Here is a 26,267-nt window from a genome sequence, read left to right as displayed (position 1 = left end):
ACTCATCAGGCTCGTTCATCTTGCAGGGGGGCTGGGAAGGTAATGATGACGGCAGGGGAATTACACAGACACTGTAGATATTTTCATCACACCCCATGAATCATATCAGATAGCAGGCCCTGAAAAGTGACCCCTGGAGATTTAAATTGGGGCCTATCGGGCCCATTTGGAAGAGAGAGGGCCGCGCTGTGCTGTTGTCCAGGGGCCCAACTATGTCTCGGCTTCATTAGGGGCTGACCGTGGGCCAAGGTCTTCATGCCGTCCAAGCCTTGTAAGAGGCCTGGCTGGCAGGAGTTTGAGAGCGCTGTTGGCAGGCTATCAAACAGGTAGTTCTGAGGAATACGCAGTACAGTCCTTCTTCTGTCACAGCAGGCCCTCTGCCATGGGAGGAGAGGGAGAGGGAGAGAGAGTGAGAGAGAAAGAAAGAAAGAGAGATGGAGAGATGAAGAGAGATGTAAGCTGAAACCTTGCACACACAAAAAAAACGGCGAAAGAAGGCGTCCAAAAGCATAGCAGCAGAGTGCTTTCAGGCGTCCATCATCTGTTCGACAGTTGGAAAAAAAATATTTGCAGCTGTCCATGTGAACGATTGAAACAAGAACAGTACACGCATCTCTGAAGCTTGAGAGAGAAAGAGAGAGATCATTGAAATATTTTATAGCATTCACCAGCAGCTTGGCTTTGAGGATTGCACCATACCGACACACAAACACAGACACGCACCCCTTCCCTCCCCAATGCTCACTAAATAGAAATGTTGCAGGGAGTTTAGTAGGAGTGGGGGTTTTTTCGTCGGAGGGGGGACAACAACATCAGCCTGCTTCTTTCTTTTTGAAGATGGGCCGCATTTCGCGCCACTTAAGGGGAGTGGGGAGGCCTGGTGCGAGACGACTTCCTGCGTGGAGAATGGAGAAAAAAAGAAAAAGGGCAAAAACACACTCCAGGGGAGGTGGGAGGTGTCATGGGGGGTTATGGGGAGGCACAAAGTGTGATGTTTTTCACCTCCTCACCCGAGCAGTTGCTCAGAGGTCTCACATCGCCCTCTTGGCCACATACTGACCCCTCCACAGTCACCTGCCGCTGTGACCACAATTGACCCGGCCTTCGCACCCCAAAAACAATCTGTAGCCTTTTAGAAATGCTCCTCGAGCCGCGCAGGTTAACACCCAACTCGAACTGATACATTCCTTTTTTCTGATCCGCGTTTGACAATGATGGGGCTAAACAGGCGCCTGCTACAAAAATGAAGAAAGAAAAAAAAAAAAAATTGGCGAAGTTCTCAGCGGTGCAAAAAATACAAAATGAGTTCTGGCCGTGTGTCGTTTGTTATACCTCTGGTGGGGAATCGATCAGAGCGCCTGACCGTTTATTGGTTCACGTCTGCGGAGGGAAGAGAAAGGAGAACGGATCTTGCCGGAGACATCCTGCCTGCGCGGACAAAAGGCCTTCTGCAGACGAGTCCCCGGAGACTTCTACAGCACTCTTAAACACGCAGAACATTTATGCTGCTTTAAATTTCTTTTTTACATCTCTCCCTGGGTATTTGGTCAGGAGAGTATTGTTTGCCAGAACCACAAGTCTTTATTTCAAATGACATGAAAGTGCGTATGTCGGGGCTATTCTGGTCAGCATATTAAATTTCTCCATGTCGCTCGTCATAAATGGAATCAGCCTTTTTAAATAGGTCACCGCAGGAGGATGGGTGCTGATACAGTCCATATAAAAGGAGTTTTTAAAAGGAAACAGTATAAATGATGTCTCCATGCACTGTTTATCTGCTTCTGCGTTTTGAGTGAGTCCTCATTCTGGCGCTGTCTTTAGGACATGTGTCATTTAGAGTCCACTCGAGGGGCCTTACTCCTGATCGTTCCCTTCCCCTCAAAAAAACGCCTGCTTGAGTGGAAAAAACCGAATCAAGAAAACCTCTGCAGCCTCTTTTCAGCACAATAGCAGCATGACTGTACACACAATTGCCCTCCAGGGAGGAAACACACTAAATTCACAGATGAACACTTGATGAGCAATTGCTGTTAATGGAAGCATCAGGAAGCTCAGTCCGTGGCACCAATTCCCATGAAATCGGTCGATATTTCCTTCATCCCCCCCCCCCTCCACCCGCAATTAGTTGCGGTCAGGCTGATCAAAGGGGCCCAGTCGGCCGCTTGCATGTGAACCAGCGTCCCTCGCAATGACATCCACAAACCAGAATGAAATATGAAATATCAAGTTTCCACGGATGCATGGACTTGTAAAAAGTCTGAAAGAATAGGAGGATTTTCACACCGGGTAATGTGAAACATTTGGTGCGGATTGTGGGCCTCTGAAGAAGGCAAGCAGGCAGCGGAGGAGGAGGAGAAGGAGGAGGTGGTGGGGAGGAGAGCCAAACTCCGGCTGGCAGTAAAACAGAAGCAGAACCCAAAAAAAGAAAGTTAAAACAACAGCATTTAGTGAAACCTATTGATTTAGATGTCATTACAAGCGCTTGCTACACTCGCTAGCTGCACAGGCATCCCATGGGAGTGCAGAATGTGGCGAATGCGTTTGCGCGCATGGCAGGCCTCACCATGCAAAAACAAAACACATTTGGTTTGCTCTTTGGAGCCATAGAGTTTGATATATGAAAAGGCTATGCCAGAAAAATAACCACTTACTCCACTCCATGATGGAAATATGACCCCGTGTTTTGGAGCCAGCACTTGTGGCATTTCCCAGGGTTACCAAGAGCCAGGAGCATAATTAATCCTGTAGATACATTTTAGACAAGTGGCCACATGTTGCAAAAACAATATGACTACAATCAGCAACTTGAATGGCATGTTTATTTGATGTTATCTACACATTTTACCAGTCAATTATGACAAGCTCTTGCAGGTTTATAATCTAATATAATCAATCAAGTCCTGAAAGTACTGAAATGCAATGAAATGTGTCAATTATTAGTATAGTAGTAGTAGTAGTAGTACTATACTATTTATTACCAGTTCTGATATGTTTGCAATAAGATATGTTAGTACTTTTGACAGAGAATCTGATGAGATTATCATTATTTTTGAAATAATGAGTTAATGAGGTTTTCGATATTTAAACTATACAATGTGTGAGCTAAAGATGAAATGTTTTGCATGCACCCACTACGGAGGGGTGGTCTGAAGATAACGAAGCTCACTGATTTTTTTTTTTTTTTGTGCTCCATCTAAGGGTGAGAGCAGACTTGCTTCTTGTTTCATGGTCAGAGGCCTGTGCTCTGCTGTTTGATGGATCATAGATAACCACACAAAGCTGCGTTTGGAAGAATTAGTTTATCTGAACCAAATGGCTCACTTCATCATGCTGTTCCTATTGGAAGTAAATGTGGTGTTGGATTACCTAACGTGTGCCCACTTCATCTTCAGCAAAACAGCAAACTGGAGCAGACGGTTGGAGAGAGAAGGAAGAGAGAGTGGGAGAGGGAACGATAAGAGAGAGAAAAGGGGTCATATACCCAAACTTTTTCCTCAAATGTCTGTCCTCACCCCTCCTGCCAAACACAAATACAGACACACACACTCTAAAATGAAGTAACAGACTTTGTAACAAACAGTGTTGACTAAAACAGGTGCAGGCAGTAATAACAGCCCCCCCCCCCAACAAAACACTCACTCACATAAACCCGCACTCACACACACGCACACACACGCACACACACACACAAACACACACACACACACAAACAACCTCTCACTTCCCCTTGGATGACTTAATACTTGGCCCTTCCAATGCTGTGTAAGCAAATAAATAGCTGTCAGTTAGAGGCAGTGGGCATGTGTCGCAGGAGCTGAGCCCGCTCTTTATCTATCCAGCAGCCGCTCGCATCAAACGCTCCACCACCACCACCACCACCATCCCCACCCCCACCCCCACCAGCAGCGCTGCTGGGTCGGGTACTTGGCTGTTAATGGCACCCCCCCCTATGTGTTCTCCATCTGTGGGAGTCGGTGATGAGGGCCGGTAGCATGGAAGGATCTGGGAGCTTTGAGGGGCTTCTCGTTTAAAAGATCTTCTCTGGCTGTGCTGTGGCGGGCAGCGAGCGACTGGACTGGAGCGGAAACAATGGCCGCGTGGAGCTGGGCACATCGCAGTAAATCACCGCGCACTGCCCACCGCTCTGTCAGTTTTACACCCAATTTAGGATTATCAGGGAGTGAGGCGCCGAAAACACTTTCCATCGGAAAAGTGACATCACGAAAGCTTTATGTCAGTGAGAATTTTATCGCTTTGTCGAAATCCCCAGGGCCTATAACCTTACAATGGGATTTGGTGCTCAGTGATGATGCGAAACACTTTCATCGCTCGCCGTGCATTTCAATTTGGGGCCAGTTTCTTGGAGCGGGGATTCGGTAATACTTGTAAAGCCATTCATGAAACTGCTCTATTTAATTTAAGGACAACTGCCACAGGATCGCTCCAAGGGATTTTTTTGACTCACCAGTAACACTGAGAAGTTCAGTAGGAAAAAAAAGTCTTGCTTGTTAAAAGGGACAAAAACTTCCATGTGTTGTGGTTTCTTTCATCAGTGTCGAAAACCCTGAGCTAACATAAATCATCAGATGTTCAAAAAAAACCCTGTATATCTGGACCGGCACGTCATAACTGACACGCTCCCATGTAGTATATCACATGATGTGCATCAGCAACCATGGACTTTCAATTGATATCAGGTGGGAGTTTTGAAAGAAAGCTTATATAAATATAAAGTACATTACATTTGAAAAAAACAGTACCTTTTTGAAACAGACTCTGGGAACCTGTTGTGTTATTGCAACCCAAGTCATCATGTCCTATATCTTACACAGCCAGAGAGAATGAATTGTAAAAAAATTACACATTATAAAACTATATAAATGTGATGACTCAGACTAGTACATGTGCAGTTTTACTTCAAAAGTCACTGCCACCCTAGTGAGAAACATATTGCATCCTTACAATCGAGCATTGCAATTCTTTTCATTATCCTAATCAGGCTGTGTCAATAATTTGGCCAAGCATGCAACATTTAAATATTATATACCACTGATGTTGATGAGTTCCAGATTTATCTTGTGAGCTGAATTCACTTGAACAGTTACTTGAACAGAATGTAAACTCACACCTTGAGAGGTGCTCACCGATGGTATAAGTTCAATTCAACAAAAGGAAAGCGCCGTTCAGAACTTTAGTTCCTTAATGTTCGCCTAAGCGTTCGTCAGGGTCATTTCAGTTGGGCAGTAACAATATATTAAACATTTGCCAAAGAGCATTGTAAGATTCGAGGCATGTAAAAAGTGAAAGAAATTATTATTGAATTGCAAGATGGACGTACATGCCATTATGCCTAGTCATTTGAAAAAAACTTTGCGTCGTTGCAAAATAATATTTTATCTGTACTGTATGTGCTATGATCGCACAATATGTGGTGGTCAGTCTGTAGTCTGGCTGAAACTAAAGGGGCCAAACAGGAGCACGCAGCAATCCAGTGCAGCCTAATAGGTTAAACACACATGGCATCTGCCAGAAGGAGACAATTACCCCAAACCTCTCTGTGTCAGAGGACACCATTTGAAATCGTTTCCACTGGAAAAATGTCACCCCTGAAAAGAAAAAAAAAAGAAAATAACACCATTTGGAATGGAACAAGGCGCTCGCTTAGGGGGGAGGAGGAAGACCCTCCCTGCTCGTGGGGTCAGTGTTTCAGATCTCTTTTATTGAGACGCCTCACAGACCACCACCACGGCAGGCTGTGCTGATGACTTCAGCATATCCCCTGCTCTCCAGTGCACTCCTCATCCTGACTAATCCTCGACATCCCTCTACTAGAGGGGCAGCCTGTGAACGAAGGGCAGAAGCACTAACCCACATGAAAGCCTGCTGGTCGTAATGCTGCTCTGGAACAACACAGCAAAGAACTAACTGGTAATCATGAGTCAGGCATCACTAAATAAAAAGATCAGTTGGACATTCTTGGATTCAAAACAAAAAATATATAAACATATCAAAATTTAGAATGAACAACAAAGTAAATGATAGAATCATGGCTGGATTTTTATATTTGATCCGTTGTGAATTTTGTTTTGTCATTTGGTGATACCAATCCAACCCTCCATTTATTTCCAACCATCCCTCAAAGTCTCATTGGAACTGTCCTGTCTAATACCTGTATTTCCCATCTGTGGACCTTGCATAACACTGGCAATGCATAAATAAAACCGACTTGTATGAAACAGCTGTGAGCTGTGGTCTCACTGCACTCATTGCAGGGTCAGTTTTATTTGGTTTATTTCGTTCCGCAGAGTGTTGTGTTATACGAGGACTGTCAGTGTCCCCTTTGATAGAGCCCTTGGAAGAACTGGAAGGGATCGGCAGGAATGATTTCCGCATGTGTGTTGTAATCAGCCGGCCAAGGCTTTGCAAATCAGAGCTGCACTGTAGCACTTGGGCGCAGATCACCTTTACTGAATTAAACCCCAGACAGACAGACCAACAGAAACACAAACAGACAAACAGGCAGACATACAGACAGACAAACACTAAAGTTCAGATCGTTTAAAAATGCACACATTCACACTTCCATTCTGTATTGATATACTAACACAACAATGACAACTCCAGATCTGAACTATTGGAGCTAACATATCAATCTGGTCCTCAAACCCTGTTAAGTAGTCTGAGGCTCATTGCAGGTGTCTATTACATTTTGTTGGAGCTTAATAAACACTCCAGGGCTGTAAGTTTTTCCAACACACACCCGAGTTTTCATCTTCCTCTTTCCACACAGTCGTTGTCAGGCAGAAATTCCACTTTGATTCTCTGGTTTGATTATCTCTGGTGCTGGAGGGAGTGCTGGGCAAAATCACACTCCCTCTCCTCCACTGGTGCGTAGCTATCTGTTTATATGATCGGATGCTTTCATGAGGTGGGTTAAAGTTAAGATAGGGGAAGTCTTCCCTATGTACTCCCTCATTTTCACTCACTTCCTTGTTGTCTCTCACTTTCTCCTTCTCCCCCTCCCTCCCATTATCTCTCTCTCTCTCTCTCTCACTCTATATGTGACGGAAAGATCTACAGCCTTCGCAGCCGGCGCTCACATTGAGCCAGATTAGTTCTGGTGTGATCTGACTCCTGCAGCCAGGAGGGGGAAGAATCACAGCATTCTGTAATAAAGTTGTTTTCGGTCCGCACATTACTCTTTATTTGACTAATAAAGTTCCGCCGAGAACCGTTTGGAGATTCCCCGAAGGCCACGGGCAGCATGGCAAAGATATCAAAACAAAATAGGTTTTGTTTTCTTTTTTCCTTTCCCAAAATCCATTCCGATGGATCAAACTAGATAAGGGTGGTGTGAAGCGATATTTCAGATTGACTCACACATTATTTTATATCATTTTCCACATCATTCATATTGAATGCTATTACTTTTTCTGAGAATCTATATCTTTTTTGGTGTTGTTTTTTTTATTGAATGAGATTTGTGTTAAACAAATACTGATGCCAGTGAGTGAACCATAAGCAAAAGTTACAAATTATATAGAATTTGAGCGGTTGTCAAGGAAACTAAATAAATGTTAGTGCCGCACTGTTAGCCAAGGCTATCAGAAAGGAAAATATTTGTGGAACATTGGTAACTATGCAGATTGTTCTGAGGCACGTTCACTATTATAGCTGGAAGATATGAATCCAAGTCACGTATTTAAAAAGAGTAAAAACATTTAACGTTTGTGGAGGGCAAAGGATCTCGTTAAAAAAGTGGGTGCGGCAATCATTACCATGATGTCATTGCTGCAACATACAGAGAAATTCAAGTAGTTCTCCTCATAATGTTCTTCCCTTAAGCCTCTCCCAATGTTTACAATGACATAATCTGTCAGTTGCTGTCATGTACCTGTGTTCAGTTCTCACCTCCAAAGATACAAGTTTCTGTCTGGCCACATGTGGGAAAAACAAACTTGCTTCAGTTTTGACAGAGATGGAGCAAAGCAGGCCAACAGAGTGACTGGAAACGAGGCCCAAATGTCACTTGTGTTTGGTGTTTTCAACAAGGAAAGGATAAAGGTCCCATCTAATGTGGCACATGGTGTGTAAACTCCAAACAAAGCTCATTTTTTTCACGTCGCCGTTGTCCTCCAGACAGGGGAAAGTAGCCAATTCATGGAAATTCCCCAGAGAAGCACCTCTGGTCCACTTCCAGCGCTGGGGGCAGATAGAGGCACTTATCAGCACTTAACTGTTTAGTGCAAACAGGATGATATTTTCCAAAAAAACAAAATGGCACGTCCACCACACCTCGTGTGGTTCCCATGACAGTGTTAACAGTAGTAGTAGTAGGAGTTTAGTCACATCCTCTTTTTCTCCATGGGGCAACGTATCACCATGCCAGCCGTTAACAACAACTTTTTGACCAAAAACATGAAACTGTACTGGAATACAAGGAAAAGGAGTTGGGAAGGGGTCTGAAATCTGAGCACAACTTCCCGATTTTTTTCTTTTCCTTCTTCTTTTCTTCTCCTTTATGGCATTGTGTAACACAAAACTGTGGGAGAGCGTAAAAGTATTTGCATGCGAAACATTAAAATTAATTCCCCTTTCCTCGTCCCATTAACACGGCAGAGCGGGCCAAGACTCCCTGGTCTGCGCCTCGCGCTCCCGTCCAGAGAGCTGTTCTCCGCTGCGAGCAGTCAGGGAGAGCAGGCAGCCGTGCCAGATCCTCCAGCATGTCTGAGTGTAACTGCCTGTTGATAATGACATTCACAGCAGAAGAAAATCATAACGCAAATCTGAGACATCTTTCTGACCTTCACACAGACGTTTTGTTCAAAGTGCAACATGCAGAGTTGTGTAATGCAGGAACTTTATCTTCGAAGAAGGATCTAAGATAGAGTTTCCAAAGTAGAAAATGTGTTCCGTACTGAACTGATACAGAGTGCAGAGTTAAAACAACCTAGGATCTGTTTATGGATGATGATAAGTTCAATCTTCGTTTGGGAGCAAAAATAGTGACTTGTTTCCATTCAGCTCACTGGCTATCTAAGCCATCTTGACTTGCCATTAGGCTCATTAGATTTTATGCAATACTGCGCAGATCTCACTGAATGTGATACATGTTTGCAATGTGCAGCTTGCATCACGTGCAGCGGTGCATGTTGAATGAGCCTACTGATTTGTACATACTTTTCTTCAAGATGGTGGCGATCAGGGGGATATTCTATCAATGTCGCTAATGAAGGCAGCGCTTAACAGAAATAGCCTGGCTTGAACTAGCGTAGAATTTCACATGAGGCTGAGCCGATCCATTATCCTAACTCAAGTTAGCTGCATCTTGTCCTCATTTATTCAAGCAAGGTTTAGATCAGCTTCATCTCTGCTCGTGCACGAGGAAAAGTAGACCTAAACAGTATATTGAAGAAAAGAGGATACATGTCGTAAAAATAACAAATTAGGGGAAAGCAGGGTTGGTTGTCACACGGGTAGGTTGTCACGTGTCAGATCTAAACCACTCAAGGGCACTGGTCAAAACCGTATACAGAAATGATCGGAATTAGTGTCAGAGGTCATCAGATGTTGGAACTTCAAATAAAAAAGATTTAACCTTAATGTGAGACAACTTTAACTGTTTTTCATGTCTAAAAGTACATTTTAAAGGTATTCAGTGTTTTTCTTCTAACTCAATGGGTTAACAATAATAATAAAATAATTAGTACCATTTAGAAGTATAAAGAGAGAGCTACAATTTAGTTAGCTTTCTTCTTAGCTACGCTAAAACATGTGGCAGCTAGCCATCAAAAGAGCTAGCAATGTCAATTGGGGTTGGTTGTCACATTTTTTGGGGGGTTGGTTGTCACGTGTTGGAAACATGACTTTTTAACTTAAAAAGGTTTGTTACTGCGCTGCCTTACATTCTTGTGTTACTTTGAGAATAAAATTCATTTTGAAATAACTTCCTGTACTTTGTTAAGACAACAAAAAAATAATTCAGCTCTTGTTGTGTCGGAAAAGGTAAGTAAGTTAACTTGATGTACATGTTGGTTCAGAATAAGAACACTAGTTGAATTAAATACTTGAACTTTGTCAAGTCAACAAAAATTGAATTCAGCTCTTGTTGTGTCAAAAAAGGTAAGTAAGTTAACTGGATTAACTTGCATGCTGGTTCAAAATTAGAACACTGGTTTAACAGAATACTATAATACACATTTCTTTTCTTTGCCATTTATTAACATTCACATGCCATGTGCTTTATACTTTCTACAAATGCAAAATTCAAACAAATTTATGTGTGTGTGTGTCCATGCAAGAAGTGTTCAAGTGACTGCATATGAGTGTGTGCTTGATTCCAAGCAGGGTTACTGAGCTCTGCGGAACAATCAATTTGGCATATTTTTAATTTTGGCTCAGACGCCCTTTCACGGCCTCTCCAGCTCCTCTGTATTCCATGTGTAAGTGGAAACTCGCAAGAGTGGAAGAAATCAGACAAAAATAGCAAACAAAAAACAAAACTCCTGATAACTGGAAGTAAAAGACATTGCAACGGCTTTTTATGCCTCCCAAGGCTAACAAAACACGTTACACTCTTGTGCACAACTACACTTCACTTGTGTGGCTCCATAACCAACAAACTGTTAAATAGAAACCTTTCAGAACACCTATGTGCACACTTTTTTTTCCAAGAGAAAAACAACTTAAAATGACAAAAAAGGTGTAAAAACATACCAAAGCTTAGGACCAAGTCCAAATGATACAGGATATTTCAGCACTACACCGTTTTGCTAAGCAGCCTGTTACGTAGACCATTAACACGTGAAGAGCAGTTACTCCCACCGATATTCAAGAAAAGCTTTTGCATTACCTCAAAAGTATATTTGAGATGTTTTGGGTAGTCAATGTTGAGTGCATACATCAGACCCATCATTAGTCCAAATGTCATTGGTCTCGTTTGGGACCACATATCTGCCGATCTCTTCAGACACAATCAGGATCCCGACACTGGTTCCATTCAAAGCGTATTGAACTGGATCTGTTGACTGAAAAACAAAATCACCATTAAGCTAAATATTAAAATCATAACCAGGACAATTTTCATTATGCAGCAGTTTGTAATACAAAATACATTATATCAGTGTTCCATGCTATTCATGCTGATTTTTCCTTTGGTTTGAATTGAATCTATCCTTCTATTCAGCCAGTGGTTCCAAATCAAACGTCGTCATATGCTGAACCTTTAAACCTACCTCACAGGTCTTAAGAAAGCTTGAGGACTCTTCACGAAGGAAATGTGGCATGCCGAGCAAGACTGCTATCCGCTTATTCTGATTTGAATCCTGAAATGCAAAAGTAAACAAACATGCAAACAAACAGACAGTGTTAAAACAGAAAAAGACATTTTCACATAACAAAATGAAAGATTCATGTGCAATACTCAAAGTCAAAGTCAAAGTCTGCTTTATTGTCAATTTCTTCACATGCCAAGACATACAAAGAGATCGAAATTACGTTTCTCACTATCCCATGGTGGAGACAAGACATATTTTACCAATTAAGTCCACAGACAAACATAACATTCAAGTAAACAATAAAAAGCAAATAAGAAGGCACATACAATGAAGAAATAAGAGCAGCAAAATTGGGTTGAAATTGTGCAATTGTGCATAGACAGTCAATATAATAGTGCAAAGTCAGGCCAATAAATGGCTAAGGTAGTTCTGTTTGACTTAAGTAAGCAAGTGGTATAGTGGTGCAAGTTATGTAAGAGCAGCAGAAATGTGATAACGACTAAAATGCCCTTTGAAAGTTGAATATACAGTTGATTTAAAGGGACACCAGGCAACGTTTTCGTGTTAATTACTCATCTTCGTAAGTCGGTATATAGTTAAATGACTCATTACAGGGCGAATGAACACTCTCTCGCCCGCCCCTACTGCCTGTAGGCAGAATATCCCGCTTGCAAGTTCAGTGTATCGTACCCGCCGACCGAAGCAGGATCAGTTTACAGCACAGAGGCAGGCTAACAAAACACTAGCGATTGTTGCAAACGTGTGTATAATGACAGAGCCGGCGAAGAAGCAGCGAAAACCCTTGACAGAAGATGCAGAGAAAAGAAAAAGAGCTTCAGACCGAGCGAGGGGGAGAAAAAGCATCAGGCTTGCCTGGTGTCCCTTTAAATGAGCAATCCTGGTAAGGGCACTTCAGGGTTTCCTTATTTCTCAGGTGGCTACGCAAATGTGACAAATACTGTTTAGGTTGCAATGTTCACAAAAGCTGCACAATTTACAAAGTACTTGAAAAGTCAGTGGATCTGAAGACGATTTCTCCTGTTCTTTTCCATTTTGCTTAAACAAATGTCTGGGTCAACTTGCCTTTGGAAAAAACAGTCAGGATAGATGCAGGGCAGGGGGCAGGAAAGGCTGTGGTGTCCGTGCTTCAAAATGTAATGCCTTCTGATATTTCTTTGATTGTAGGTTGAAAATGGGCAGAGTTTACAAATCCACTTCATGAACACTGCATCTTCATCTGCAACATACACAAATAACAAGCATCTGAGATTTTAATGTAAAAAAATATATAAATGAGATATCTCTGAAATATTATACAGCATACATTATGATGAACAATAGGCTAGATCTAGATCTAGATATCTTTAACCTACATTAAACATGAAAAGAATAAAGTTGGTAGTAATTTACAAGAAATCTGCTGTCCTAAGTAAAACATTAAATAATAACCAACAGTACAACTTCTACAACAACTTTTACAACATTATTTTACTCTTTTCTTACCACACTGAATTGTACTTCAATTTCAAGGTAAAGAAACATAAGCTTGCAAGGAGCTATGAAAACGGTTTTTGTACAGTTGCCAGTATGGGGGAGAAAATGCATGCATGGCTGATCGTCCGGGCAAGCATAAGTTAGCTAACCATTACAGAAAACATTAAATAGCTAGCTAACCATTTGACTTACTTAGCTTAGACAAAAAAACACCTCCTTAACTGATTTTGCACATTAGGGGGAAAACTAAAGGATAGAGGAAAGACATTTTCTCTAGAGACTATCCATCAGTTGATAAGTTGGTAGCTAGCTTTTACTGCTATGACTAGCAATCCTAGATGCTATAAAATATTCCGCTCAGCAATAATATCCACTAATCTAACGGTTATATTAAATAATATAGGACTACCGGGTATATTCATTAAGTGTCTGTGGTCTTAAAGGAGAATTCTGGTGTGATATTGACCTAAAGTGTATTGAAACATGATACCAAGTGTGAACGTATGTCTCATAGCCCATCTCGGCTTGTCCCCTGCACTCCAAAATCTGGCGCTAGTTAGCCGATGCTACCAACAGCTTTTTCAATGGTGGTGCTTCAGCATCTGGCTAGCCATGCAAATAAATCACTGTTTTACACCATTTACGAGGCTCAATGTATCTCCACACTTCATTGGTAGACTTCCGAGGGCCCTGACATTTAAAACGAGACATTGAGAACTTTGAAAAAGCACTGGTAGTTTACTTACAAGACGATTTATACAGACAGTATCTTCACGAAGTTTAGCGTTTGCAGTCATCTTGAATTTAGTCACGATAAGTCGAGCGATGAGTAAGAATGAACAGGTATGATAAGGGATCAGATTCCAAAAATAATTCAGTGGAAATGCATGGATTCCAGTTTCTTTCAGTAGCAGCAACTGGAATCCATGCATTTCCACTGAATTATTTTTGGAAGGAATGATTTAAGTGTATTGTGTTGCTCAACTTTCAAAGAAAAGCACTAGTCTAACTCCTCCAAAGTTGATGCCAGCGCCGATTCAAACAACTGCTCTTCATTCGCCATCTTCTTCTTCTTCTTCAGGGTTTAATGGCAGATTGGACACCTATCGGGGCATTACCGCCACCTGCAGGATGATTCAGCCCATTAACTCATCAGCCTCTTAGATTCTGGCAGCTAGGCCAGAAGCTTTTAAAAACCTAACTAGGCTTGATGTGACTTTAGTATCATTCAATCCAAGTAGAGTAGAGATAGTAGCAGTGGTAACACCCAGGCTATGAAGTTCATTAAAAAGTACACGCCTACCCCCACTGTATTGAATGCAATCTAGCAATACATGGGAAACTGTCTCAGAAACTTTACCTACCTCACATAACCCATCCTGATGCTTGCCAATTAAGTGCAAATAGGCATTTAATGTGCAGTGCCCCAACCTAAGACGAGTTAAAGTAACTTGCTGGAACCTATCCCCAGATACGTTGCTAGTGGGCTTGACAGCCGGCTGAATTGAATAAAGGTGTCTACCTTTTACATCCTGATCCCACTGAAACTGCCATGACTGGGAAAACCCCCTCCATCAATCTACCTCTCAGCTCTGTTCTTCCTGGACTGAGTTGAATTGAAATAGTATCTTTATCTAAACTTTTCTTGGCTATTTTGTCTGCCACCTCATTCCCAATTATGCCCATATGGGCTGGGAGCCACAAGAAGGCGACCTCATGCCCTAGCTTATAAAGATTATACCAACTTAAAATAATTTCCCAGATAAGATCAGGCCTAGCATTTGAAGACCGGCTTTTTAGACTGTTAAGGACTGAAAAAGAGTCTGAGCAGATTACCGCATCTCTGGGTCCTTCTTCCAGCACCCACTGAAGGACTTTCAGGATAGCCACAGATTCTGCTGTGAAAACAGCCATATCATCATTCAGTCTGAATCCCATTCTTACGTTGGATTGAGGAATGAATAATGCACAGCCAGTTTTTCTCGACTCTGGGTCTTTGGATCCATCAGTATAAATTTGCACACTGGAGTCCCAGTTAAGCTGAATGTACTCCATAGATGAGTCGCTGGAGAATTCTGCATCTTCATTGTGTTTGTCCTCATGCAATTTGAAGTCAAACTGAGGGGAAGGGAGAAGCCAGTTAGGGACTGATCCCCAATTAAAGGTTTTTGCTGGCACTAAAATCTTTTGCCCATTTTAAGCATTGCATAATGAAAGGCTGCCTGTTTCCTGGTTTATTATTAAATTCAAAGTGGTCAGCCAGGATGGCACTTGCCGGGCAATCACTAACTTTCTCCCTTAACCTATTCCAATAGTTTAGAGAGAGCTGGATTCTTCTTAAGGATAGGGGGTTCTCTCCCGTTTCAATGAGTAGAGCAGAGACAGATGTGGAGGTAAATGCCCCGCAGCAAATCCTGAGAGCTTTGGATTGAACAATGTCTAACTTTTTCAGAACAGATGTTGCAGCCCCTCCATAAACCTGGCACCCATAGTCAAATATTGATCTTATCATGGCTTGGTAAACAGTCAGGAGCGTGCCCTTGTCCGCCCCCGAAGAGAAGCCTGTAAGACATCTCATCACGTTAATCACCTTACTAGTTTTGACTACAGTTTTAGAGATATGGTTGTTCCAGTTTAGCTTGCTATCTAACCATACTCCCAAATATTTGAAACTATCCACTTTTTCTATGGGGGTGCCATACAAGGTCAAGGAGCCATCCCACTTTTTCCTGGCACGACTAAACACAACATACTTTGTCTTAGAGACAGAGATTTTAAAACCCCATTTAGATGCCCATTCCTCTATTGTTTTTAATTCACCCTGAATCTTCTTAGTTATAAATGGGATGTTCCTTCCTCTAACCCATATGGCCCCATCGTCAGCATAGAGCGGCTTCCCTACACCATGGCCTAGGTCAATGAATATGTCATTGATCATGACATTAAAAAGGACTGGGCTGATCACGCTACCTTGTAGGGTCCCATTATCAACACGGACCACACCTGAGAAAGATCCACCTACTCTAACCTGAATTGTACGCTCTTCCAAGAAATTCTTGATCCACCAGAACATTCTTCCATCAATACCGTATCTTACTAATTTAATAAGGAGGCCCTCCCTCCATAACATGTCGTAAGCCTTCTCAATATCTAAGAAGACAGCAATAAGGGACTCCTTATTGGTCAAAGCTTTCCTGACATCCAGATCTAAGCAACCACGTTATCCATAGTGCCCCTACCCTTCCTAAATCCACTTTGATAATCCACCAATATTCCCTTCACTTCTAAATGGTGGACCAGTCTGTCTGTAATCATCCTCTCCATGATCTTACAAACAACCGAAGTAAGGGCTATAGGCCTATATGAGGATGGTGAGCTAGGATCCTTCCCCGGTTTCAGAATTGGAATGACAACAGCATGCTTCCAGGTCTTGGGTAACTTACCTTGATTCCAGATTTCATTCATAAGGCTGAGAAGCTCTTCTAAAACAAGATCAGATACATGATTAAACATTTTATAGTAAAGATCGTCCATTCCAGGGGCTGTATTCCTATTTTTAGCTATGGCTTCTTTAAGCTCATCTAGGGAAAAGACAACATTATAGTCCCGACATCACGACTCTTGGGGAAAGACATAATTCCTTATTGTCTGAGCCCTAATTTCCCTGCTTTCCTCATCAAGATTGTCAGAGCTGTGGATCTTTCTAAAAGCTTCAACTAAGAGGTTAGCCTTTTCCAAGGAGGATACAGCTACCTTTGCTCCATCTATTAGAACAGGGAAGTTAGTTCTCCTCCCTACTCCATTCATTCTCCTACACTTTATGAAAGTTAAATTTCCTCCTTATCCTGTCAGTTTCTGCCTTTAACCTGAATCCAAAAGTTCCTAAGGTTGGAAAATGGTCACTCCCCATGTTGTCTGGGTCAAGCACCTCCCACTCACACTTACCTGCTAACTCTCCTGAAACAATCATCAAATCTAAACACGAAGGAGTTAAAGAACCTAACTGGATTCTCGTTGGGCGCCCATCATTCAGACAAACAAGGTTAAATTCATCCATAACAGACTCAACCACTAGCCCATTACTGTCAGTTTTCTCACTGCCCCATAGGCCATTATGTGCATTAAAATCACCTGTCCATATAACTGGAGGTCTAACTTGTCTCAATACATGTTCTAACTCATCTACATTTAGTTTCTGACAAGGATTATAGAAATTCAATAAGGTTACCCCAGTGTTACCCCAGATTTCAGTCACAACAATTTCTAGGTTTGTATCTACTGACAGGGTTCTATATTCAATGCCTACTTTAATAAAGGTGGCACAGCCCCCTCCTTGTCTATGAAACTCAACTTCATTGGATGAGACAAACCTCTTAAATTCCTGTCCATTCCCAATTAGACTACGAGCATTCCATTGTAAAAGGTTAAAGGACATCTACCCTACTGCTGTCCCTCCTTCCTCACTACCCTGTGACGCCATGGGCCGACCTTCACTATTTTTAAAACAGTGATTCTGGAGAAATGTACATTTGGAAATATTTTTCCGCATTACTTCAGAAATAAATGCCAGAAACTCTATCTTTTTGAAGACAAAACTGTCCTTAGGAGGGCTATGTACAATTTGCACTCTGGTAGGCTGGGGGGGTTGCTGAGAGTAGCGATTGCCATGATTTTCCTCATCATTTACTCTTTTCAAGGCTTCAGCATATGACACACGTTCATTTGTCCTAACCCTCTGTACTTCTAAGGCTTTCACATAATGAGGACAGCCCTTATATGCAGCACTGTGCTCTTCCCCACAATTTGGACAACATAAAGAAGACTCCGGACCGGTTGACAATCCCCATAGTTATGATCCCCTTCACACTAACCGCACTTCCTTCTACCTCGACACACAGCCGCAAACATGCCCAAACCTCTGACAATTAAAGTACCTGAGAGGTGGTCTAATATACGGCTTCACTTGAAAGCTCAGGTACCCCAACCCAACTCTTTGTGGAATACATTCTGAGGCAAACGTTAGCAGTACTGTCTGACTATCGACTTTCTCATTGTTCCTAGTTACTTCGAACCGTTTAGCATCAGTAATTTTAGCATTACCCCCCTTAACTTTCTGCAAGATCTCTTCAACTGTTACTGTATATCAATGGGAACCCCATAAATCACTCCCTTAGCTCTCATATTTGATCCCGGCTCATAAACCTCCACATCGCATTTATTTAAGGACTTCAGGGCTAAAGCCTTAATGCTGGGCTTTGGATTTACACACAACCAGTATCTTTCCATTAGCAAGAGTTTTTGCATAAAGAAAACTTCCTATTTCTCTTCCTAAATACTCAGCCAGTTTAATCGGGTTCATCCCCCTGCCTTCATTGCCACTCAGTTTCAAGATTACTAATTCGTCTTTCTTTCACGGGCTGAGACTCTCCTTCACTCCCGGTGCCTCTATCCTTCCTTTTCCTGTGTGTCACTAACTGAAATCCATCATCCCCACTATCCATACTATCAGTTAACCCCCCCCCCCCCAACCACTAAATCATCCCCCGCAGGCATACTACGAGAACTCGTAGCAGCCGAAAACCTGGTGTTACCACCGTTTCCAGACTCTCTCTCTCCTTCCCTTCATTCGCCATAGCCACCTTCCTTGTTGTTCACTGTCGCAGGACTGTCGTTATCCTGTTAAGCCCGCCTTAAGACTCTAACAAAATAGAGTGCTGTGATTGGATGACGTCCACAGCGTCAGCCAATAGAAATCCCTATGGTTTGGTACTAGACGTACAGGCTGAGCAAATTAATTTGCCGCCGCTAGGGTGCGTCTAGATTTCTAGGCTAACATGCTTGTTCATTTAACTTAGAATGAAGTTGTGCCAGTAAAAACTTAGTATTTCTTTTTGTTTGGACAATTTAAATAGACTTAAGTTGTATCAACATAAGAAACAGACTTGAAACAACTAAATTGCTAGGCTGACGTAGTCATACTCAATTCTAGTCAGAATATGAGTCTGATACTGCTCCATTGGGACATAATTATGGGGCGTGCTTCAACCGATACAGGTGGGGGAATGCCTCTGCACTCAATTGGATAGACCTAACCAATCAGAGCAACAAAATAGCTTACCGTGAGGTGTAGGAAGAAAACACACTAACCATCCTTATTCTCCACAAATGCCTTAACATTGTTTTCTGGTCTTTTGTAAAAGTTAGTGCCGTCAATAACTCCTAGCCTACAACACTCATTAGCGAAATCTAAGAGATACGTAGTAGGGTGGGCTATTAAGAAAAAACTGATAGCCTATATCCCCTCAGTTTTTAAAAATAATTTGGTTGAACATTGATATGCTACAAACATGTTAAACAGCTGGGAAAGGCTGTCGCAAATCCCTCGAACAGGTGGTCAATCAGAGATTTCAAACGAACGAGGGAACATGTCGCAATGCAACACCGCTGCTTTCCCTTGATGAAAGTGAAACCACGAGTTTTCCCACATCTCAACTTTGGTCAAAGTTTTCAGAAATAATCGTTTTCAATGATAAATTGTCATCAATGATTGTTTCAAACATAAGCCTAATCTAAGCGTGCTCAGATGACGTGATAGACCAGGCGCTGTTGCTCACCTGTCCATCATCGTAAAGCCCGATTTGATTGGTCCGCCCGAGCATACTTGCTCCACAAATGTTGTGGGTGGGACTAAGTTCGGAATGGCACCCAGGCTACTAAATTGCAATGTTATTTTTTACGGTGTTCATGTTCTCAAGGCATAAGAAGTATGTGGTTTTGCATTTCAATGAAATTAAACTTTTTAAGAATGTATCCATTTTTCATTTTTATTCCATTGGAATAACATAGGGACAACCAACCTCATAGTGTGTGACAACCTACCCCGTGATGGGTGCATTTGACAGCCCACATTTTTTTTAACAGACTGATTCAAGCAGATCAAGGCCCCTCCATTTGTACCAGGACACGGTTTTGCCGGAAATTAATTTGAAGTAAAAAGTGTGACAACCAACCCCGCTCTCCCCTACTAGGGGATTTCTGATCAATTTACAATCGCCATCTACAGGATTTTAATTGAACGTTAACCTCCAACCGAGCAGGGGCTTGTTTCCCAAAACCATAGTTGCTAACTAAATAAGCAACTTTGTTGGTTGCAATGCAATTTCTCATTGCCAACCAACTAAGTTGCTAACAGGTTAACAACAGGCTAGTTCTGTGGCATAAATTCCCATAATAACCAAGCTGGGGTTCAGGTAAACCACACTAATGGAATGGAACTCTCACTAAAATTAGCGAGACTTATCAAAATAAGCCAGGTTTGGCCTTTAGCGAGGTTGATGTAGGGTTTCCGCGGGGTCATAGAGAAGAGGGATGTCACTCAGCAACTGAAGCATGACATCAGAAAAATGTGCAGTGGTCTCTTATAAAGTTTATATGAATTCTAAAATATTAAATAGAAACAAATGACATAAGCCATCAGCTATGGCTAGAAGATGGTGCGTTTAGTTGGCTCAAGCCCATCACTAACAATCGGTATCACCGAGTGGTTAGTGGTGTTCATTGATTATTAAAATCAAATATCGGTGCAATGTATGATTTCCAGCCGTCTTATTTGCTATTGTGGGACTATTTTTTCTAATTAAATTAATGTGATTTTACAAAATGCCAAATAAAACACGACAGAAACTGTATTTCGCTACACTACTTGTTTTGGAACATCAACGAACACCACTAACCACTCGGTGAGTTGCACAGTTTTGAAAACGAACGTTAAGGGTTGTTTTAGGACATGTTTGAGCATGCCTGTAGGCAGCCACTCTGACTAGTCAAAGGCGATTCAAAACGAGTCAGAAAAGTCGAGACAGGACCAATCGTCAAAATTTCGGTGTCCACCACTCCAGTTTATCCAAAACAAACCAGAAAAGGGACTCAATGTGCTAAATACTGTACCGGAATTTTCCTTTAATCACTGTTTTCTGTTGCACTGTCAATAGCAGGGCTCCGAACCGGTTCAAGGAACGAAAACGAAAAACGGAAACGGAATTTTACGAGGAGCGGAAACGGAAACGAAAACAAAATGGTCTTCAACTGTTCCGGAACAGAAACGTTATTCTGAAATCCACAAAACCGGTTAATAACGTTTTTTTTTCGTTCTCTATATAACAGCCTAATAATTTGATTTCTGCAGTTTGAAAAAAAAAAAAAAACGAATAAATGGACCTTTGGTCCAAATGTGTATATTTTGTCTTGCTGTTGTAATGTAACCTATCCGTCTGCCACTTCGGATCTTAGGCCAGCTCGTAGCGTAGGCTACTGAAACTGATTTGGAAATTGTTTGTAGCCTGTGCGTAATAGCCTATTTTGCCTGTCCACGCCTTGCCGTTTTAAAGTCGGGATTTGAAATGTTTGCGTAATTATAGCCTATTCTATGTAGAAGAGTTAAACGGGAAATTTGAGATAGGCCTTGTCAGCAACAGACAGGTTCGTTTATAAACAGGGTTGGAATTATAGCGCAAGCCTTTGAAGATCTCCATATGGATAAAACTTAGGCTACAACCAGGTAAGGAGTTTAGCACGTATCCAGAAATATTTTTGATAAGAAATTATTTATAGGCATAGGTTAGGCCTACAGTAAGTCTGTAGGCTATGGGATGGATAGCCCATCTGAATGTTTTAGGATGCCGCCTATGATTTATTATTTTTGGGCATAGCTACGGTATAGGCTAAATCAAGGGGAAATAATGAGTAGCCTACGTCTATTCTAAGGTAAAGTCCACAAAAATAGATTTAATAGGCCCGCCAAACACTGCCGGAACTTTAAGAACGAACAATATTTTGCGTTCCGAACCGGTTCAGGACCGATATGTTGGTGGCGGAACGCATGAACGATAACGTTAAACATAGGCCTACCTGAACCATTCGGAACGGAACGTTTAAAAAATAATTTCGTTTTCAAGCCCTGGTCAATAGGCTACCTTGTATAACAGATGATAGTGTCATTGATGTGAAGTAGCTGACTACACTGTTGCTCCACTGTTGCTTATCTGTCCATCATTGTATAAAGCCCGCCTAAACAATTTGATTGGCCCGAAAACATCTTATTTGAGCATACACTTATCAATGGAACAACTCTAGACTTAAAAGAGAATTCTGGCATTGAAGTTGATGTTATTGTGATATTGAGCATGACACTGTATTGATTTGTTTGATAATAAAAACAGTGAATAATTAAAAAAAAAAGGAAATACATGTTTAAAATATATGTATCATAAATATTGCCCATCCCTGGGGCATGTACATGGGGGCTCATGAACATGCCCCCAGATTGTAGCACTGTTAGCTGCCTGGCAGCTCAAGCTGTTGGCTGCAACAACTTGAGCTAGGTAGAACCGAATACTTTTTTTTTCATACCGACAGTACTCGGTGACCTTGAGAAACAGAGATCTGTGTGAAAAATCGCTGGAATACTCCTTTAATTCCCTGCCCTCAAATTTTGTGGGTGGGATGAATCAGCCACTAAAATGATTAATATCAGTAAGGTGTCACTCGGTCCAGGACTATAATAGCTCCATGGTATGAGCATGCTATTTACAGAGTGGTGTAAAAGTGTCCATTAAAGGAATTATCCGGAGTAAAATGCACTTTAGATTAATTTACGGATGATTGGGAGTACATACCTTGAGTTGACATCAAAATCATGACATTCGGATGTGTTTTGAGAAAGTTCGATTTTACTGTTTTTAGTCAAAACTCGTTAGCCTGGAAGTGACCCGGGCATGTCATTTCGCCGCTACAAAACGCTATTTTTATACCTCTTCTACAGTTCCAAACAACATTACACGTACGTGGTAGTGAGTAGAGGGTCCCTAAAGCCAAGCCTGTCGGAATTGTACATTTGTTTAGTCAATAAAGTGTGTTTGTCTGGAATCCTGCCTTCAACGAGTCTTGCACTTGGGTCCTCCTGTCGAACCCTGTCACCCTCTTTGTCTCTCTTTTGCTTTTGATGGCCTCACTTCCATTTCTCAATCTTGGAAGAGAATAGAAATGTGTTAGTTTTTTATGACTCTCCCCCTCCCCTGCATCACTGCAGTGGTGCATCCATGGTGCCAGCGCCTCTTCAAAGTTTCTACTCTTTCCAAACGAATGTGACGTTCTGTGGACCAAGGAAGCAGGCTAACAGTGCACACTTGAGAAGGATTACAGTAAATTAAATAGACAAATTGTGCGGCTTTCATGTGCTCCGTGTACACATACATTAAACATCTCCCAAATTCAAAACAGACGGACCAACATTTTTTATAGCTCACATGTCTTGATCGCTGTTCTATTTTTTGTTCTTTTACCCCCTCTTCTTTCTTTCCGCCCCCACCACCCCTACACTCAGTCCATTCATCCTGACGCTGATCACTTGCTGCGCTGGCCAAACCACTGGGGGGCTGAGTGGAGGATGACCCATCACTCGTTCCCACTCTGAGTGTTCCTATTGACACATGGCAATAAGATGTTAGTTTGTTTGAAGTGTTTTTTTTTTTTTTTTCTCCCCTGCCTCCAAAACTTGACATTACGGCTTTTGGACCGAGAGAGAATCCGCGGCACATCTGCGAGCCAGCGGAAATACCAAAATCTTGCATGCCTCTTTGATTGTTACATTCAAGATATCATGTGTGCTACCAGCTTCGGCTGCTGCAAAGCATTAACCGCCGTAACTGGTTGCTTGTAAAATACGTTTGGAAATACTATAGACAAGGAAAGAGAAGAAGATGAGGATTCCACATGGTTATCCTAGGAGATGATAAACAAAGGGATAAGGTGATACACTTTAAATGATATATTGAGCACATGTGGAATTGTAGAAAAAAAGAAAGATAGAGAGAGGGAAGAAGAGAAAGAAGAAAAGGCCAGAGGGGGTTGGGGGAGAGAGAAAAAAGTGAGAGCCCCTCTTCTGATTTATTCTAAGCTTTAAAGACTAGTGTATCCAAGAACAAGATTAGTTCAGTACAGTGGGTCCCCGTTAAGTTTGGACGGGTTCCTTCATGAATCACGATCCCCATTTTCTCAGCAGAAATGGCACAAACTGCAGTTGACACAAACAACCACAAGGTGTCACTTGGGTGCCACTACTATTTTTGATGCGACTGACTTACTGCTTCCATGACGCAGCGGGGGCACGGGAACTTCAATTGATCACGGTAGTTTAAGCTTACACTTGACAAAACATTCTAATATGAAAATGTAGATGCAATTGTTGTAAAATGGTGCAGCTCCTTTAAGAAAGCACCGTGTGCAGGGATGGAGAGAGAGAAAGCGAGAGGGGATAGGCCTATGTGTGTTAGAACTAAGCGTGTGGAAAAAGTACGTGCTGTTGAGACTGGAGCGAGTCATATTCAAAATAATGCAAAAAAAAAGCAATTATCCTCATTCATTGCAACCAAAGCATGACTGCTTGCCGACGTTCAAACGAAAAATATATCAAAGCACCTTTTGCGTTTGAATGTAGCACGAAAAAATTTTTAAACAGCTGGACAAATGATTTAGCTAATTGATTATATAACCTGTACACCAGCAATTGTTGAACATTTACCTGTACAAGTACATTGACAGTAGCCCAGCCTAACAGCATGTTGTAGGCCTACTGTAGAAATTTCACTTAAATTGCAACCGCAACATGCCTGCTTGCCAACGTTCAAACGACAACGAAAAAGATAATAAAACAACAAGAGGGTTGAGTCTGAATGACACTGAGTTTTTAGACACTGAGTTTTTGTAGTTAAGAAATATTTTCGTATAAAAAAAAATGGTCATTCTTCAATCTCCTTCACTGACGCCTATGGAAAAGGCTTAACGTCCCAAAACAACGATCAATGATCATCAAATTTCTCTCTCACATTGCTCCTCATAACCATCTATAAAAAAGTGTTTTTTCTTTTCTTTTTGAGCACATCCGAATCCCAGGACATAACGCACTGGACCTTATAATAGGCTCGAGATATAATTCCAAAGGGGGCAGATATGGGCCACTGCACTTAAAACTTAAAAAGATGAAGCTTTCCGAACTTTGAAATTGCGATCAGTGACTGGCATCGGGTGAACGAAGCTTTTCGAAGTTGAACAGGCTATTACAAACTATTTGCGCACCTCCATGTCACAGGAGAGACTGGGCTCTCCCTTCTATGAAAAAGACGTTAGGCTACCTGCAAACTGGCCTATGATTTCATTGCTGAGTTTGCGGCAAAGCAAGAAAATGTTTTTTTTCCTGAGTCAGGATATGGCGAGTCAGTGTCATTTATTTGTCCAATGTTAGCCTATAGATACAGACCAGTACATCTTATCAATAGTTTGAATGTCGTGTGTGTTTCTGCTCATTGACAAATACCGTTCAGCACAATGATTCATGCCCAATGAATTCCCCCTGTTAAAGTGTTCGCCTTTGTTACACTATTTGGTTTCGTGATGTAGCCTATGATAAACACCATATGGCCAAATATGTGACTCAGCTAATGTTATAGGCTATACAATTGAATTTCCCCTCTTAAAGGCAAGCTGGTGTAGCTTATTAGACTAGGCTACTATTAAAATACACCGACGGTAGCCTTGGCTATGTGTAAAGTAAGCTATCGCATGATTTCATGCACGTAAGTGAAAAGGGCCTTGCATCTGTCAAGTTCGCACAGGGCCTCGCATCCCCTTGCGACGGCCCTGCAGCTCCTCCTAAGACAGCGAGGAAAAAGTTAAAATACGCGATAAACCCGGGAAAAGTTGACAGGTTTGTTTCGGTCCCGGTGATTATTTGTGAAATTGTGCAAACGACAGCCTTTTCAAGGCATTTCAAGGAAGGAGTCGTAGCATGCAAGCTCCCAAATTGACCCAGTAGCCTAAGGCATCAATACATTGTTGGGACTGGGGAGGATCATGCGTTTTTTCTCAATCACTTTGGGTCATAGAAAAAATTCTTGCTGGCGAGGGAGGGTCACGTCTTTTTTGACTAACGCTCCCAAAACTCCTCCGGTAGCCCCTTAATTAAATAAATAACGAACAGTCCCTAATTGATTAATAGCCTAGGCCTACACCAGCAATTGTTGAACATTGACCTGTACAGGACATTGACAGTAGCCCAGCCTAACAAGCAAATGTTGCAACATACATCAAAAGACGCAATTAATCAGAAATAAATAATGTAATCTGCATCGCTTTATTTAACAAACTGCAAGCAACAAGAGCATTAAGTTCGCTGCAGGCCAAACCCAAGAGCAAAGCCTATCTGTTAAGGCAGTCGATAGGCTTTATAACGAGCTGTGTGCCTGGAAAGACGATAGATGGCGGCTCTGGTCATCCCATACCCTCCCCCCACTTCCTGTAGCCTACCATTATGAAGGCCTGTAGCCTAAAACGACTCGTTTCCGTTTTGTGACATTAAGCTTTTTCACGTTAAGCCCCCCTCCCCCATCCCCTTCTTTCACAAGCAGTGGGGGAGCGCGGGACACAAAGTAACACTTTTTGGAA

The sequence above is a fragment of the Alosa sapidissima genome, chromosome 8 (assembly GCF_018492685.1).
Source record: "Alosa sapidissima isolate fAloSap1 chromosome 8, fAloSap1.pri, whole genome shotgun sequence".
Taxonomy (NCBI): Eukaryota; Metazoa; Chordata; class Actinopteri; order Clupeiformes; family Clupeidae; genus Alosa; species Alosa sapidissima.
The sequence above is the reverse complement of the archived record's forward strand: the minus strand, read 5'-3'. Positions refer to the sequence as shown.